This window comes from Vombatus ursinus, unplaced genomic scaffold (genome assembly GCF_900497805.2).
Source record: "Vombatus ursinus unplaced genomic scaffold, bare-nosed wombat genome assembly UNPS02009205.1, whole genome shotgun sequence".
Lineage (NCBI taxonomy): Eukaryota > Metazoa > Chordata > Mammalia > Diprotodontia > Vombatidae > Vombatus > Vombatus ursinus.
In genome coordinates, this window is record NW_020948983.1 from 29,375,315 (window position 1) to 29,393,496 (window position 18,182).

An 18,182-nucleotide genomic window follows, 5' to 3' on the forward strand; every position below is an offset into this window, starting at 1 on the left:
CCAATACCACAGATAGGAATAGGGTTAAGGAACGAACCTATGATTTTACAGGTATCAGGAACTCGTGGGCATGGAGCAGGTTGGTACCTTCTCTGAAATTTATGTTCTTAGAAGAGCAGCTTAGAACAGTGAGAGGTTTAGTAACTTGCCCATGGTCTCACAGCCAGTAAGAGGCAAGACTTGAACCCAGGTCTTCCTCATTTGGAAATTGGTTTTCTATTCTCTATAACCTGCTGCCTCTCCTACATTGCCTCTAAAATTCAGGGTCAGAGAAATTGAAAGGACTAGCCATCCTTCTCCTCAGCTTAATTCATGATAAGGGCCATATTCTAGGGAATAGTAGATACAGAGCTTCCCTTAGAACCAGGAAGACCTGGGTTCAAGTTCTGACTATGACATATACTAGCTATGTGATGCTGAGTAAGTTGCTTAACCTCTCCCTGTTTTAAGCAACTTTCTAATACTTTCCAAAATTTAGTCTTTTTTTAAATCTAAAATCTAATACTTTCTAAACTTTCTAATAAATTTGAAAAGAGGGTGTTGACCTACCATAATCAGTAAGTATTGGTCAGTGAGAATTAAGTACTAGAGTAGAATTGAGATTGGAACCTGGGTTCTCTGACTCCAAATCTAGTGTTCTTCTCCCTACACCAATTCAGACTGGCACCAGGGGATGGACCAAATGACTATTCACAATCTCTTCCACTCCTAAAATTTTGTAGTTATCCAGCAAAATTAAGGCAACAACGAAGAAGCAATCTCATTAGCATGGATGCTGAAACAAACAGATCCTCAATGCTGTGGAATCTGGCCTAGTCCTGGGGGGGGAAGAATCCCCCAACTCATGGGATCTGGCCTGTCTTTCCCTCTCCTGAGCTAGCTCTTGAGGCTCCCACCTTTGTGAAAAATGACCTTGGCTAGAGAGGCTTGAGTTCTGAAAGTTGAGTAAAGGAGAGTTGGCATTTATTGACCTGACTTAATTGTTCCTCTCCATTTCTTACTTGGGTGGGATGAAAACTTTGCCAGACACTTAAGAGATGTAAATGAGCCAAGGTTAGATCAAAGTTAGAGATACTAGTCTCTTGAACTTTGAATGCCTGTGTTAGAAATTAGTGTGGATACTATCCAGAGCCTTTTATTTACAGACTCAGGGAGAGCCAAAGAAATAGCGGCACTTAGGCATTCTTTCTTGGGTGGCTGAGTGGCACAGTGGAGAATGCTGAGCCCGGATTCAGGAAGACCTGAAGCTCAAATCTGCCCTCAGACATTTACTAGCTGTGTGACCCTGGACAAGCCACTTAACCCTGATTGCCTCCAAAAAAAATTCTATTGTGAAATCAACAAACAAATTGGGATCTTGTACCACTCAGTTAATTGTCACAGAATTACAAGATCTCAGAATCGGAAGGGACTTCAGAGGTCTTTCAGTCTACCTGAAGAAGAATCTTCTCTGCAACATGTCCCCAAAGTAGCTATCTATCCTTTACTTAAAGACCCCTGGGGAAGGAGAATCCATCATCTCTTTTTTTTATAGCTTTGTTAAGAATTCTCCCCTTACATAGAGACTGTTTTCCTCTTTGCAATTTCTACAAATTTCTATTACTTCTCTCCTCTGGGGCCAAGTATCATCAATCTTCCATATGATAGGCCTTCATATACTTGAAAAAAAAAACTATCATGTTCTCTTAAGTCTTTTCTTTTTTTCTTAAGTCTTTTCTTTCTAGGCTAAACGTCCCTAGTTCCTTGATTGACCCTCATATGGCATGATCTTGATGCCCCCTCACCATCCCAGTTACATATCTCTGGATACTATTCATCCAGCATTCTATTTCTTTCTTTTTTTTTTTTTTTGGTTAGGCAATGGGGTTAAGTGACTTGCCCAGGGTCACACAGCTAGTAAGTGTTATGTGTCTGAGGCCAGATTTGAACTCAGGTACTCCTGAATCCAGGGCCGGTGCTCTATTCACTGCGCCATCTAGCTGCCCCTCACCCAGCATTCTAGCCAATATCCTTCTTAAACCATGACACCCAGAATTAAAGCCAATACTCCAGATGGGATCTGACTAGTGCCAACTGTGGTGGGACATTCCTGTGTGCAGGGCTCTGTCCCTCTTGTAATTCACATTGCAGTAGCTTTTTTGTTTGTTTGTTTGTTACCATGCTGCATTGTTGATTCACTGTGTGTCCGTGAAGAGACAGTCTATTTAGAGAATTGTCTGAAGAATCCTGCCTGTTGCCTTGTTATAGTTTAATCGAGTATACTCTGGATGGGCACAGATGATTTGCATGAAGAATTAATAGAAATGAAACTGTAACCCCTGTTGCAAACAACTAGGCATATGGTTTGATAGTTACTGACATCTTCACTTTTACCTTTTTTATAATAAAATTGGCTTTGATCTTTTCATTTTTTGGAATCGCCCCCCTCAACCCTCCCTCTGCTCCACCCTTTTGAGATTATCTTGAAAATTAATTCCCGAGGGTCTTTAAAGTTTTGCACTGCTCCACACAGATTTCCTCCATATGCATTTGGCCAGATGTGGGCACTTTTCCTGACTTTGTTTGCTCATATGTTATTTTTATTTGCAGATGTGGCACACTGTCCAATCATGGGAACAGATGGCTATAGAAACATTAAAAGACCTTTTCCATTTCACAACTGTACTTTGTCCTTCTAGGTTCATTTGTAACTGTTCCTAAGGAGGTATTGCTTTTCTTGGATGTCATGCCAAGCTTCAGATTTGTTTTCCTTCAATGTTTTTTTTGCTATTTTATGAGAGGATCCTATCTACAATCTTCTGTCATTTTTATAAATAAGCTTGTAACTCTAAACCTATGTTATTTACAAATATTTACATGTTTACAATGTTTACATGTTTACAAATAAGCTTGTAACTCTAAACCTATGTTATCTTGGGGTGTTTTGCCATTATGATTAGGGCAGCGAGGTGGTTCAGTGGATAGAACTCCAGGCCTCCTGTCAGGAAGATTTATCTTTGTCAGTTCAAATCTGACCTCAGACACTTATGAGCTGTGTGACCTTGGGCAAATCACTTAACCCTGTTTGCCTCAGTTTCCTCATCTGTAAAATGAGATGGAGAAGGAAATGGCAAACTACTCCAGTATCTTTGCCAAGAAAACCTCAAATGGGGACACAAGGAGTAGAACAGGACTGAATAGCAGAGCGCATTCTGATTGACAGGGAGATCAAGTATTTGCTCTCTGAAATGGTTTCCTTACCTTTGTTGTTCTCTTTTGACCTTGTTGTTGTCATTATTTCGCATCCTTTAAACTTCTCTAAGAAATTAATATAATCAGAATCAATATTCTTGCATTTATCCATTTCCCATTTTTCAGAGTAAAAAGCCTTTTTAAATTAGTCAAGTTAGAGTTGCTATGATTTCACACCATGTCTTGCTCTCACCTTATCCTTTTTAAAATAATTTGATATAAATTTTAACTTTTCTATATAAACAGTCCAATGATCTCACTGAGCATGGACAATAGATTATGAAATGTCTTCTCTGTGTAACAAGTCCTTCCTTTCCGTGAAGATAAGAGTTATGAAATATGAAATTAAATTTTAGATAAGGTTGTTCAGTGTTTGCCATTTCAAGGATGTTCTGGGTCCTGACTCCCTTCTTGAAAAAAATATTAATGATGAAAAGGGTGTGACTTCTGAGTAATCTACAAACCTTTGGCTTCTTCTATTTCTTATTCTGGAATAATATTTTCATATGGATACATATATGTATATGTGTACCTATATATCTATAGAAGACATGTGATATATTATACAGAGAGAGCCAACCTCCCATGTGCCTACATTTGTATTAAAGTCATTGAATGTCAAGGCACAGGTTGAGTTGGTTTGGGGGTGGAGCAGGATCTCAAATTCTTTATAGGATTTCTCTACTCCATTCTCTGCAACAAATGTTAGTGTATAAATTGCAACCATCTTTATGACGAGTATTCTCATCTGAGCACTACAAAGCAAGATAAACAAGTGTCCTATAAAATGATGTTTCTTCTTGTCCATGGGCACACAATTGACTCTTAATTTGTATACTCTAAGAAAACCTATAAACTTCCTTTCCCTTTAGGTTTGTTTTTGCCTTCCGGGGTGTCATTTATAGAGAAAATGTCAACATGGTTATGGCACTGGTTTTGGATTAACTTGCTGGTCAATGAATGCAGCTCTTGTGCTCAGAGTGCCAACAGCTAAATGAATATTTGTAGGTGATTCAAAAGGGATGTTACTCTCAGCGGCTGGCATAGGGGATAGAGTGGTGAGGAGACTTGGCATCAGTCAGACCTGTTTGAATCTCTCCTCAGACATTTACTAGATCAATGGTTCTGGGCAAATCACTTAACCTCTCTCAGCCTTAGTTTCTTTATCTGTAAAATGAGAATTAAAATAATGGTACCTGCCTCACAGAGTTGTTATGAGAATCAAATGAGATATCAAATGAGGTACTATATGTGAAGCACCCAAAGCATTTGAATTTGATGCTAAACTTCAGTCTTGAAGAAGAGTGAAAAAATGCCTAAGCTCTCTTGCTCTTGCTAACTCCACTTTGTTCCTCACACAGGGCAGGGCATTTCTACCAATAAGGAGACAGTTTCATGCCAATGGGCTTTGAGATAGCTGTTATACTACTTACAACCTGTGTGACCCTAAACAAGTTACTTCATATTTTTAGGACTTGGTGGCTTCCCTTTGTTAAATAAATATTGAAGGTCCTTCAATGGACCTAGTTAGAATTGTTCACAAAGTAAGAATCAATAGATTCTGTTTGTTTTTTTATTTGTTAAGCAATGAGGTTAAGTGACCTGCCCAGGGTCACACAGTTAGTAAGTGTTATGTGTCTGAGGCCGAATTTGAACTCAGGTCCTCCTGACTCCAAGGCCGGTGCCCCATCCGCTGTGCCACCTAGCTGCCCCTGAATCACTAGATTCTGAATGAGGCCTGGAGTATTTCTCAATTGGAGTCAAGGGTGTGGATTTTATGATAGCCTTTTCAGCTATTTAGGGACTTTTTTTTAAAAATTTTGGTCAAGATTGTTAATCTTTTTGATGCAAATTATTTGACTTAAGCTTGGGGTTCCACAGAACGGAAATATAGCCACACCACCTTAAGCTATTCTTTATTGGAAAATGTGCAAACCATATGGATAAAACCCATTTCTGTATCCCTGGTCTTTGTCTGGTTCTAGGAAAATTGGCTGCATACCTTAAAAGCTTTATCCAAACCATCAGATGACTTGTAGATGTGAGGGACTGGACAGTTTTATAATAATAATAGTGTGAAACCCCCCCCAAAAAAGAACTTCAATTTTGGAACAGAGTCAGCTCTGAGAAAGAGACAAACCAAATCAGGGTATGTGTATTCACAGTTTAATTTCTGTCAAGCTGGCTTGACAGCCCTGCATGGGAGTTCAGTCCAAAGCTGGCTCAAATGGGATTTTTGGGGTACAGCCTATATACCCTTTGAAGAGTAAGTAGGTGTTCCAAAGGGATGCCAATCAACACTGGGAGATGGCCCATATTAAAATGAAGCTTTTTCAGTCTTTCATTCAATCAGTCCAGTCACTCAATTCAGGTCAAAGAGACATCAATTTCCATATCACTTGTCTTGACAATAGGAGGAATCAACATTCTCCCAGACCAGTCTGGGCAACATAATGAGCAGAAATAGACCCATTTTGATTACATCTTAATGTCCTTTGGAAGAAGGACTGAACTTTGAAAGAAAGGGGGTTGGGGAAGCTCTGAGTTTCCAAGATAATGATTACTAAGAAAAATCATTTTTCAATTGTTAATACTGTTTTTGATGCAAATTATTTGACTTAAGTGTGATGTTTCACAGAATAGAAACATAGCCACACCCACATTAAGCTATTCTTTATTGAAAAATGTGCAAATCATACAAATAAACCCATTTCTGTATCTCTTGTCTTTGTCTGGTTCTAGGAAAATTAGGCTGCACACCTAAAAAGCCCTATCCAAACCATCAGATGACTTGTGGATGTGAGGGACTGGGCAGTTTTATAATACTAGCATTTATATAGCACATTAAGACTATCAAAGCACTTTACACATACTGGCTCATTTGATCTTCACAACAACCCAGGGAGATAGCTGACACTATTATCCCCATTTTGGATGCAGAAACTGAGGCAGCCAGAAATAGAGTTACTTGCCCAGGATTACACAGCTGGTATCTTAGGCTGAATTTGAACTTGGGTGTTACTGACCCCAGGTCCTGTGGTCTGTCCACTGCTTCAGTTTTATACTGTAGTAGACAAAGGGAACTGAATAGTTGAAACTGTCAGCCTAAGTGGGCTGTTATGGTTATTGCAACCTAGTTCACACATCTGATTTCCTTAGTGTAGAAGCTCCAGGCTGCACCCCTGATAGTCAGGAATTTCTCTGTCATCTCAAAAAATCTCTTCACCTGAAAGTTTATTCTATTCTACCCACATTCTATTGTGGTCTTCACCCACAGGAAATACCTCCTACCTCACGGCCTCTCCCGATGATTGGCTGTTTCCTTCCAGAACCTCCCCTTTAAGGAAGATGCCCAGGCCACTCATGTTTACATAACCTCTCCAGGCTTCACTCTAGACTCTCTGGACTTTCTCTACCATGCCCCAGGTGGGTAACTTCACCTCTGCTGCCTGTTCTCACCCCTAGCTTTTTAGCTTCCCTTTATGTGGTATCTTCCCTCATTAGAATATAAGCTTCTTGAGGGCAGGGACTGTCTTTTTGTTTGTATTTGTATTCCCAGGGTGTAGCACAGTGCCTGGCAAGTAGTAATTGCTTACTTAATAAATGTTTGTTGTCTTGACTTGATTTTGAAACTCTATCCTAATGAAGATCTGGCAAATTATTTGTAACTTATAGTCTTAAGAATGAATGAAAATACATTTATTGAACACTTACTTTTTACCAAGCTGTGCTTAAAGGCTGGGATACAAACAAAAAAGTGAGAGTACCTGCCCTTTAGGAATTTATATTTTAATAGGGGGAAGTAATACATATGGGGTAGCCAGTCAGGAGTATTTTGGTTTGGAATGTCTTAGTGGTGGTTAAGAGACTCCTTTCTAGTAGCAATGGCAATATTGATTTGATTATGATTTCTGAGCAGGACAAATGCAAGACTTGGTTGGGGGGAGGCAAGGGGTGGGTAGAGGAGGGTGATGTTAGAGACAAGAATGGTGGTGTAAATGGAGGCCAGCTAGATATGGTACCCACTTTAAGGAGGTTGGCCATGGTAGGTACTCACCAACAAGGTAGGGTGGGGGTGGGGAAGAGATTCTTGAGGTGAAAGAGTTAACTGAACTCAGTCTTTCTTCCTGAATCCAAGGTCAGCCCTCCATCCATGGGTGTGAGAGAAAGGAACTGTGGGAGAAAGAGAAAAAGCCAGTTTCTGGCTGGACCACTGGAAATGGAAATAATATATAACGAAGCTGGAAAGATGGGTTGGTGCCAAGTTGTAAAGGGCTTTAAAAGCCAAACAGAAGAATTTATATTTGATCCTAGAGGCAATGGGGAGTCACTGAATTTTAATGGTAGAAGAGTGATATAGTCTGATCTAAGTTTAAGGAAAATCCCTTTAGCAGCAGTGTGGCGGGTGGAATGGACTGGAGAGATAATTGAAGCAAGGAGACCAGTTAGCAAGGTTTTGCAATATTCCAGGTGAGAAGTAAAGAAGGCCTGGATTAGGGTGATGTTTTAGACTGTACTATTATTCCTATACTGAAGCTGTGATTTGATATTCGATACCAGTGTACCTTTGGCATGGCATCACTGATTGTTTGCCTTGCTGCATCAGTTCTGTCCTTTATAATCCCCAGTGATTTTTGTTCTGTCTTTAGGCTGTCTTTAGTTCCTCTTTAACCTTTGCAAATATTAGACTGTTTTCCAGATTGTTTCTAACTCTGCTTCATCACCCTGGCCTGTAGTCTTAAAGAGCTATTGATACCACTCTGTCTTTTCTCACCTATTTTTCACTGTGCCTTTTGAAATCCTGGCAATGGCAGGATAGAATTGATATCATACACCATAAAGTCATTGAGCCAAACTGTTCAAATCACAAGACTAGGATAGTCTAATGACTTCCACAGTACTCACCATCAGTTAGTTTCAGAGACAAGTCTCCATTGAAACATCAAAGTAGTTTCTGCCAATCACTCTAGCAACAGGTATCCTTTTGTCCATGCCTCCAAAGTTTGGGTGCCTGACTCAAAAAATCAGCTCATAGCCTATTCCTCTATTGGCCAGTCCAATGTAGCTGACTTCTGCGTATTTACAGTTTGTAACTCTTTTATTTTGAAAACCATTTGTATCCTTTGACTATATTTACTGGAGTATAAATCTCGGTTTGACAAATTTGTATCAATTCTCTACATATTTTGTACACAAGACATTTGTTGGTGATATTTGATACAAATAATTTCCCCAATCTTCAGTTTCTCTTTCCAGTCTTTCTTGACTCTATTTGTGAAAAACTTTTTAAATTTTATGTGATAGAAATGGCCTATTTTGTCTTTCATGATTTTCTCTATCCTTTGTTTTGTTAAGAATTCTCCCTCTAGTTTGCCGTCTTGGGGAGGGGGAAGGGAAAGGATTGAGAAAAAATTTTGGAACTCGAAATCTTGTAAAAGTGAATGCTGAAAACTATCTTTGCATGTAATTGGAAAAAATAAAATACTGTTAAGTGGGGGGGGGAAAGAATTCTCCCTCTAGCCAAATCTGTGCAATGTACCTCCTCTTGTCATGTTCTTTAGTATCTATTTGAAGTTTATTGTGCTATGTGCTGTAAGATGTTAATCTAAATCTGATTTCTAGCTAACTGTTCTTCCAATTTTCGCAGCAAGTTTTGTAAAAAAAAAAAAAAAAGTAAAGTAGACTTCCCCAGTAATTTTTTTGTTCTTAGCTATACCAGGCATGGGGCCAGTGTCTTCCATTGTTTGTGTCTTGCTTATGTAGTTCTGCTCATGCTTTTGTATAAACTTTTTTTCTTCCCAAAATATTCTTGCTTTTCTTGGCCATTTGCTTTTCCACCATGATTTTTGTCATTATGTTCAGCTACATTATAATACCTCATTATTGTTTCATTAAGTCCCATGCTGATTGAAATGCTAAGCTTGCAGCCAGGAATCAATTCAAATCCCACTTCTAAAATTTACTTGTAGGTTTAGTCAGTGATAGCAGCTGAAATCAGGACTCAGACTCATCTTGGAGTCATGTGCATCTGAATGTGAATGTAAGACCAGTGCTATGTAGGAATTGAGTTCAGTTTGAGCCCATTCTCTCCAGAGACCACCGTGGCTTAGGGGAGAGTCCCTGAGGTGTTGGGAGGGAAATGCGTGTATTTTTGTTGTTAACATCATTGATGTAAACATAACTTTGTAAAAGTTAATTGATATTAAGTGGTTAATTGGGGTTCTAATCACCAGCACCTAAGGGAAAGGGGAGTAAGGAAGAGCAAACACAATCAGTGGGGGCTTGTGCTGATGGAAGCAGAGAAGAGACACCCCTTAAGCCCCTCAAGATAGTCCTAAACCCTAAGGAGAGGAGAACTTGTTACATGTGGGGTCTCATCTGAGAAGCTAAGAAGCCAGAATGCTCATTTTCTTGGCCTTTCAAAACTCACAAAACTTCAAAACTCCATCGCCAGTCATCTTGACCTTCGTTTTGCTACTAGACTCGATGACTTTGTGCAGCTCTGCCTCCCTCTCAAATGGTTTCTTTTCCTTTTCTCCCCTTCTAGCTTCGTTCCTCCCTAAAAAGCTGAGACAATTTACTTTTGTGGTATGCAGTTTTCATTTTGGATTTCTTAACCTTTAGTTCTGAAAAGCAGTCTTTAAAAAAAGCCCATTGTGTTTTAAATGTAACTACTTAACCACACTTTTAAATCATTCTGGCTTTCATTGAATGGCCAATAATAGGCCCAGCCCTAAGCCTTTTAAGGCATTATTTAGGTATTGATGGCTTAGAATGAGTGTAAATAGCATTTCTTTTCTATTTTGGCTAGAAACTCTAAGGATCTTGCTTCCCAGATTGATATCTTTTGATGGTAAATTGAGCCATCTTTTGTCTCAATTCTTACCATTGAATGGGCTTGGCCTCAGACCAACTGAGGCCTGGAAAAGGCCTTAATTTAGAAAGGCCAAAGTCACCCACTACCTGCTGGGCATCTCCAGTCATTTTCACATTTGTCTTGCCAATGGACTCCCATGGAGCTGCCACTGACTCCAGTGACTCTTGAGTGAGGCTGATGACTTTGAACAGCTCTGCCTCACTCACCCAACTCTCCAGCCAGTTGAGATATCATGCTCACTCTCTCTTGAACAACCACAACTTCTCTGCACTCTATCATGACTCCTGGAAGCTGACTCCTCACCCTCTTCCATGTGGGAAATTTGCATCTACTGACATGATTAGACCTGTAAGGGATCTTGGAGGTTTTCTAGTTCACCCCTCCTGTTTTACATATAAGTAAACTGAGGCCCTGAGAAGCTAAGTGACCTATCCAAAGTCACAACTATTAAGTGGCAGAGCCAGGATATAAACACAGGTCCTCAGTCTCCAAACCCAGATCTCTTTCCATTGCATCATATTTTTGTACCAAGTCAAGGCACCTAGGACAGGACTTTGAATGTAATAAACAATTAAATGAAAAAGGTTGAATTTTCCTATAGACATATTGGTTTAGTGGTGGTTGTGATACTGTCAGTTAGGTAGTATGCTCAGGTACATTATGAGTTAATCAGGCTTTGTTTACAGGCCTGGAAAGCCAACTACTATCTACAATTTTGCTTTTATGAGGAAATACATTCCAAGTTTGAAACAACTGACTTACAATAAAGCTTTGTACAAACACGTGTATCCAGCTGAGGAACTGCCTTAAGGTTACAGATTGGAAATTTGGAGTCACAGTAGTTTAGAGATTGCTGTTCCAATAGGTTCCACATTTTTTTTTCCTGTAGGGTTAAGTTCTTAATTTAGTGGTATCCAATATCACTATCAAGAGTGGACAGGACAGCTTTGTTCTCACCCTGGTTTTAGTGAAAAGACTTCTGATTTTTCTGCATCATATATAATGTTAATTCTTGATTTCAAGTAAATGTGTGTATAATGTTAAAGGAAAAAATCCTTCTATTCCTATTCTTTCTAACATCTTTAAAGTTATTAAAGAGGCTACATTTTGTCAAAAGGCTTTCCTGTAAATATTGAAATGATCATATGGTTTTTGTTTGCCCTCATTAATATGATATTGTTTCTAATGTGAATCCATCTTTGCATACATCTTACTTGACCAAGATGAATTTTTTTTTTAAATGTAGAAATGAATCAATGAAAGAACATTTAAGCTCTTTCTATGTACCAGTCACTATGCTTAGTACTGGGGATGCACATATAAACAATAAGCTCCTGGCCACGAGGAGCTTATACTCTAATAAGGGCAGACAACACAAATAATGGAGGGGTGGCCAAGTATAGGTGTTATGATCAGGGGTGGTACAGTTATAGTGACTAGAGTTATAGAGTGATGGATTGACATGTGCTTTCCAGGCCTATGGTCCTGTGGATTTGATGACTTTTTCCAGGTCTAGAGGTGGAAGGAGAGGAAGGGGTGCACCTGTGGGCAGCGTGACATGAGTTTGGGCAGACAGTAGCAACAGAGTGGTGGTCTGGACTGGGCTAGTTACCCAGTCAGGTGAAAACTCACCAAGAAGAAGGAGGGCTAGGGCAAGATTGCCAGACTGGAGAGTAGGAAGGTGACATGAAGATGGTCAGAGAACTTCAGGGGTCATTTCAGCCAAATTCCTCATTTGACAGATGAGGAAAATAAGTCCAGGAGAAACTAAACAACTTGCCCAAGCTTGTGAAAAATGATTTTTCTTAGTAATCATTATCTTGGAAATTCTGAACTTTCCCATCCCCCTTTCTTTCAAAGTTCAGTCCTTCTTCCAAAGGACATTAAGATGTAATCTAAATGGGTCTATTTTTTCTCATTATGTTGTTTGTCTCTTAAAGCTGACTCTGTTTCAAAATTGGGGTTGGGGTTCGTGGATTTTTTTGGGGGGGTCACAAGCTCATGTGATGGCAAAATTGGTATTGGAACTCACATCCTTTGACAATCAGTCCAGTGCTTTTCCTCCTATACTCCTTCCTCTCTTTTTTGTTAATAACTTCTTCTTTATATATCTTTCCTCACTCTGTTGACCTTTGCCACTGTTCCACATCAGCCACACACCAACCCAGCCATATTCTGGGGCTCCTATGACCACATCCTTCTTTCTTAATTCAGCTCTCCCAACTTTGACCACGAATTCCTCACCAGTCACCATTCTTATTTTCTACTTTCACTATGGCCTACCATTACTTGTCCTCTTTCGTTTTATCCAGACCCTTAGCCCTATCTTTTTCCTGGTCTCACTAGATACTTTCCCTTGTTCTTATTCACCTGGGTCAGTTATAGCAATGGTACATTCTTCCTCACCTTAGGCTCTCTCATCCCTAGACCTTCATATGAGTCCATGTACACGCTCCAACCCTGGGTCTTATCAGATTTGCTTTTTCCAGTCTTGTACCCAGGTTGTCAAGCACTGTCAGATACAGAACTGGATAGAATCAGGCAAGTCCAAATTCACACTGCTAAACCTTAACTTGTATCCCACTGTTGCTATGTTAATTTCTCTGGCAATACTAAAGTCAAACTCCAGGACTGGTGGTTTATCCATTGCCCCTCACCTTAATCTATATTGACTAAGCAGCAAATCACTGAAGATTCCTATCTTCTGGCCACCCTGGTATGGATGGCTCATTCTCCTGATGGTAGTCATATTCTCTCCCAAGAAGCGATTCTAATCCTTCCACTTTACAAATGAGGAAACTGAGGCAGAAAGCAGTTAATTGATTTATCCAAGGTCTAGTAAGTGGCAAAACTGGCATTTGAACTCATCTCCTATGACTCCAAGTTCAGTGTATTTTTTCATTGTACCCTACTGTCTGAGGCAGTTCTGAAAGGACTAGGGACTTCTCTACTTTCCTCTGCTCCTTTCCCTAACCTCATATCTCTCAATCCCTAGGAGGAAAAAAAGGCATTGAATTGACTGCTCTTTCCCTAGATGTCCCCTGAAATGGGAACTTCTACCACCTCCTTGAGAAAGTGCCTGCCCAAGCCACCCTACCCCCAGGAGGCTTTAGGGCAGGTCTAGATATATTCCAAACAAACTCCAGAGCTTAAAAGGGTTGGCCAGGACCTTGAAGTGACTTTGGGCAATAAGATCCTGTTGATTAGCAGGCTTGTGCTTCCCAAAGGATAGGACTAGGAATTTCAACTTTTCATCTCAAATTTTTGCTCAATTACCTTACACCTGACAAATTCTAGAGTCCGGTGAATGAAATTTTATCTCATTCTTCCCTTTCTCCTCCACCTCCATCTGTCCCCACTTTAACAATGAATTATCAGCTAGAGGTGTGGAAAGTACCATATGTAGACCTTTTCCAAGGGCTAAATCCTCCTGTGTTCAATCTCCTAAGAGTCTGAGATATGAACTTCCCTTACTGAGTTTACTGAAAGTCAATCAAGGACTCAAGACTGTTCCCACTGTTGTGGATGTTGAGTCAGATAAGATGAACTCAATTATGCTGAGGGAGGGTAAAGATGAACTAGGTGGTATCTAGGAGACTAGGGTTTGAACTGGTTATAGGGCAAGGATGAGGATAGGGCTACTATTTCACTTAACCAAAGGTCATGACACACCTATACCAGAGTACAGATAAGAACTGGGAAGTAAGCTAAAAGCTAATGCACTTTATTCATGGGAGTCCTGGCCCTTCTTCAGGGTCCATTTTCTCAATATAGATATAAGTCAGTCAAGGTTGGTTTTCGGCTTCACAGCTCAGAGCGTCTTAGAAGCAAGGAACAGCCGAAAAAATGAGAGAAGAGATGGAAAAGCTACAAAAACAGACACAATCTGACCTCCATGTGTATTCTAATACCACCTCTAGCATACCTGCTTAGGGTAACAGTCCATGTTTACGATAAAAAAAAAAAACAAACAAACCTCGAGAGACTATTATGTATTGGTTAGCAAGCTGGCCTCAGAGTTGGGAAGGCTAAAGTTTAAGTCTCTATAATATTAGCTGTGTGACCCTGGGCTAGTCCCTAAACCTCACAGGGCTCCAGGAATCTTTCTATATAAGTTGCAAAGAAGGTGCTGACCTGCATTGCTAGTTTCCTCACTGAGGAGTTTCTAATACCAGTGAAATCACAGGTACTATGCTAAATTATTCCTTCCTTCATTCAACAAATATTTATTGAGCACCATGGGCAATATAAATGAGATGTCCCTACCTTCTTGAAACTTGGGCTCTGATAAGGGCAATAAGACATATGTAAATAATTATAATAGGATATATAAGAGATAAGGGTCATGAGACAGTTACAGTGTTCAGCTGAGAGAGAGATTACTTCATTTTCTTTATTGGTTCCAGATTGGTGAATGCCTGATGTGATCTTTGGATAAATGATGTGCTATTGTGCCTGCCCTCTCCCGCCTCCTCATCCCAATTCCCTGTTTAATTCTCTACCCCGATAACCAGTGTTCCTGTATCCCTTGGCTATCATCAAATTCTTTTCTTCAATATAGCATATCTGTGTTGTCTGGAAAGGCTTTAATGAAGGAAATTGCATTTGAATGAGCCTTGAAGCATGGGTAGGAATTGGACGGCAGACCTGAGGTCAAGTATGAAGGAAGGCAGTAACTGGCTTTCCAGGCAGAGGAGTTGTGCCATTGGTTGAGCCAAAGACAAGGAGGTGGGAAAATGCAGGAACAATTTGAATAGGGTCCAAGTAGTCTACCTTGGTTAGAACCTAGAATGGTTAAAGGGAAAGGATTGAAAGATAAGTCTGGAAATGTAGACTGGAGTTAAGTTCAATGTGAGAGTCAAGAAGGTGAACTTTATTCTGTAGGCTACGTGGCTTATGAGCAGCAGGGGAGACAAGAGCAGGGGCTTGAGGAAGATTCATTAGGCATCAGTGTGTAGGATGAATTAGAAAGAGTTGAGATTAGAGGTTTTTGTTGTTGTTCAGTCCTTTCACTCATGTCTGACCCTTCATGACCCCTTTTTTGGGATTTTCTTGGCAAAGATATTGGAGTAGTTTGCCATTTCCTTTAGGAAACCATTTAGAAGCCTGGGGTTATATTCCAGGCCAAAGCTAAGAACTGAGGTGTCAAAGGGGATTCTGTAGTTCTGAGCCAGAAAGAAACTATTAATGTAAATATGAAAATTAGGAGGTGAAGCAGGTTTGGGGTGAAGGAGGTGATAAGTTCAGTCTTTGATATGTTAACTTTGCAAAGGTAAGGTTGCAAACAGAACTCTGGAGGATACCAATATTTAGTAGCCGGTTGGGGGAGAATGATGAGAAAGAGACCAAGGAGTGGTCAGATGGATAGAAAGAGAACTAGGATGAAACTTTTTAAAGTCCCAACTAAAATCCCACCTCCTACAGGAAGTCTTCCTCAATCCATCTTAATCCTAATGCCTTACCTCTCTCTTAATTGTTTTCTATTTATCGTGTATGTAACTTGTTTGACTATATTTGTTTGCCTTGTCTAGCCTTTTAGATTGGGAGTTCTCTGAGTGCAGGGACTGTCTTTTGCCTCTTTTTGTATCCGTAGTCACTTAATACAGTGCCTAGTAATAGTAGGCTCTTAATAAATATTTATTGACTGACTGAGTTGTGGTGTAGTAGAAAAAGCACTGGATTATTTCTTGTGTAACCTAGGATAAATCAGCTAATTTTTGGGCCTTAGCTGTAAAATGAAGGGTTATACTAGATAATTCCTAAGGATCTTTTGAGTTCCAAATAGATAAACCTTTCACTGACTGTCAGGAAAGTGGTGGATGCAGAAGCCAATTTTTAAGAAGTTGATTGAATGGTAAGTAAGGAAATTGAGGCAACAAGCGTAGACTACTTTTTCAGGAAGTATAGGAGTGAAGGAGAGGAAAGAAATGCTAGGTAAGAGTGTATAAAAAGGTCTATGGAAGTTTTTTTCTTTCAAAAAAAGAATTTTTTTTTCAGTTAATAAAAATCTACTTTCTTTCTCTTCTACTCTTCCTCACTCCCCTTTGAGGAGGATGACGTCAGGAAGAGCAGCTCTCCTGACTGGTGACTGATTCTTTTGGGCCACTATTTTAGGAAAAACCCAGGACATGCTTCCTTTTATCCCACCTGGCCATCTGGTGGCCACCTCCTCTATGTCCTTACCAGATTGCCTCTCCAACCTCCCCCCTCCCCTCACCTCATTCCCCATTCTCTAAATTTAGTTTAGACCAAAATGACCAGGCTCCCAGTTCTTTTGTTTGATCTTTCCTATTAGAATGTATGGAGTAGGTGAAGCAGTGGATAGAGCACCAGGGATGGAGTCAGGAAGACTCCTCTTCTTGAGTTCAAATCTGGCCTCAGACACTTGCTAGCGGTGTGACCCTGGGCAAGTCACTTAACCCAACCCTGTTTGCCTTAGTTTCCTCATCTGTAAAATGAAGTGGAGAAGGAAATGACAAACCACTCCAGTATCTTTGCCAAGAAAACCCCAAATGGGGTCATAGAGAGTCAGATATGACTGAAAAACAACTGAACAATATTTGAATTTTTTTAATGTTTGGGGATGGTTTTTGGTTTTTTATTTATATCTTTAGCTTAACACAGACCTTGACCTCTAGCAAGCAATTAATGTTTTTACATTCATTAAAAAAAAATACCCACTCTTTTAACAAATATTCCTCATTGACTATATCCGAAAAATTTGTCTCATTTTACACTCTAAGTCTAAATTTTATTTTATTTTATTTAAGATTGAGGACATCTGGTGGGACGATAGAGCCTGTTTCAGAGTCAGGAAGGCCTGAGGTCAATCAAGGTCAGCCTCTCCATTAATAAACATTTATTAAGCTTCTCCTATGTACCAGGCACTGCACACTGAGGATATAAAAAGAGATAAAAGACAATTCCTGCCCTCCAGGAATTCACAATGGAGTGGGGACAGCAACATGCAAACAAATACATACAGAGCAAGCTAAAGACTTGCTAAAAAAAAAAGCTAAAGAAAAATAGGAAGTACTAGATTTAAGAGGGATTGGAAAAGACTTTCAGTAACAGAAAGGATTTTAGATAAGATTTACCTAGTGGATGTGAGACCTTGGGCAAATTACAATTCTAGATCTATTTTGGTCAAGGGACTTTCCTATACTGATAAAATCCTAAGTCTGGACCGAAAGAAAAGGTGGGCTATTTGCGGGGTTGTTTTGGGTGGGTGGAGGCTAAAGGGAAAGAACCAGTGGGAGGGTTTGCCTTTGAAAAGGCAAGAGAAGGTGGGGTAATTGACGGTACCAGGTTTTGGTGGCGGCAGAAGATGTGATCAAGATAACAGGCCTAGGGGTGGTTTAGAGAATGATTGGCGTTTTTCCCTTTGAAAGCAGAGTGAAGGAGCTTCTTCTGGGTGGCCTCTGTTGACCTCTACATTTTTCCAAAAGAATTAAAGTTTTATCTACAGGTGGGGGAGGCAGGGCTACAATTGGGAATTTGAAAAGAGTAGAAAAGATTCCTATCAGCCCTTAAGACAGAGTCCCGAGCCTTGTGGGCCCAGCTGAGATCAGACAAAATCTCTAGTGGACCCAGTCTGGCCACAAGTTTCTCGGCATTCCTCATCAATGCTTAGATGCCTACCAGCAGGAAGGTAAATATCGAGCTTTACCAGGGAGTTTGGGCATTAATGAAGTGGGTCACGTAGGATGCTATCAAAAATAAGGGAAATAGGCTGATGATTCCATCCAGGTTGTCTTGGGAGGCAAATGAGGAAGATCTGAGAAAGGAGTAAGAGAGATCACGATGAGGACAAAAATCTGATGGGGGTTGGGAGACTTAGGACAGGGAGAGAGCAAGCGAAAGGTGGAATTTTGTAAGTAGTAAGTAGTAGTAAGTAGGAAGTAGAAGTGAAATAATTCTAAATGATGAAAAAGTTCAAGGAGTGTTTAGGAATACTTATGGGTGGCTTCTGTAGAGCACTGAATTATGTTTATTTCAGTCTGTTTAAGGAAGGCATGAAAAGATAATCTTTAAAAGTTTATTGTTGTACCAAGACTTTTTAAATATACATTGA

At 39.9% G+C, this 18,182-nt stretch overlaps 1 protein-coding gene across 2 annotated transcripts in view; it reads left to right on the forward strand.

Annotated features, from left to right (window-relative positions):
• The first annotated feature begins 6,503 nt into the window (after nucleotides 1-6,503).
• ANPEP (alanyl aminopeptidase, membrane) overlaps nucleotides 6,504-18,182 on the forward strand; it is a 43,576-nt gene continuing 31,897 nt past the window's right edge. For both annotated transcript variants that reach the window (XM_027851399.1, XM_027851400.1), the window contains exon 1: nucleotides 6,504-6,657. The gene's annotated coding sequence lies outside the window, so the exon portion shown is untranslated. The remainder of the gene's footprint in view (nucleotides 6,658-18,182) is intronic.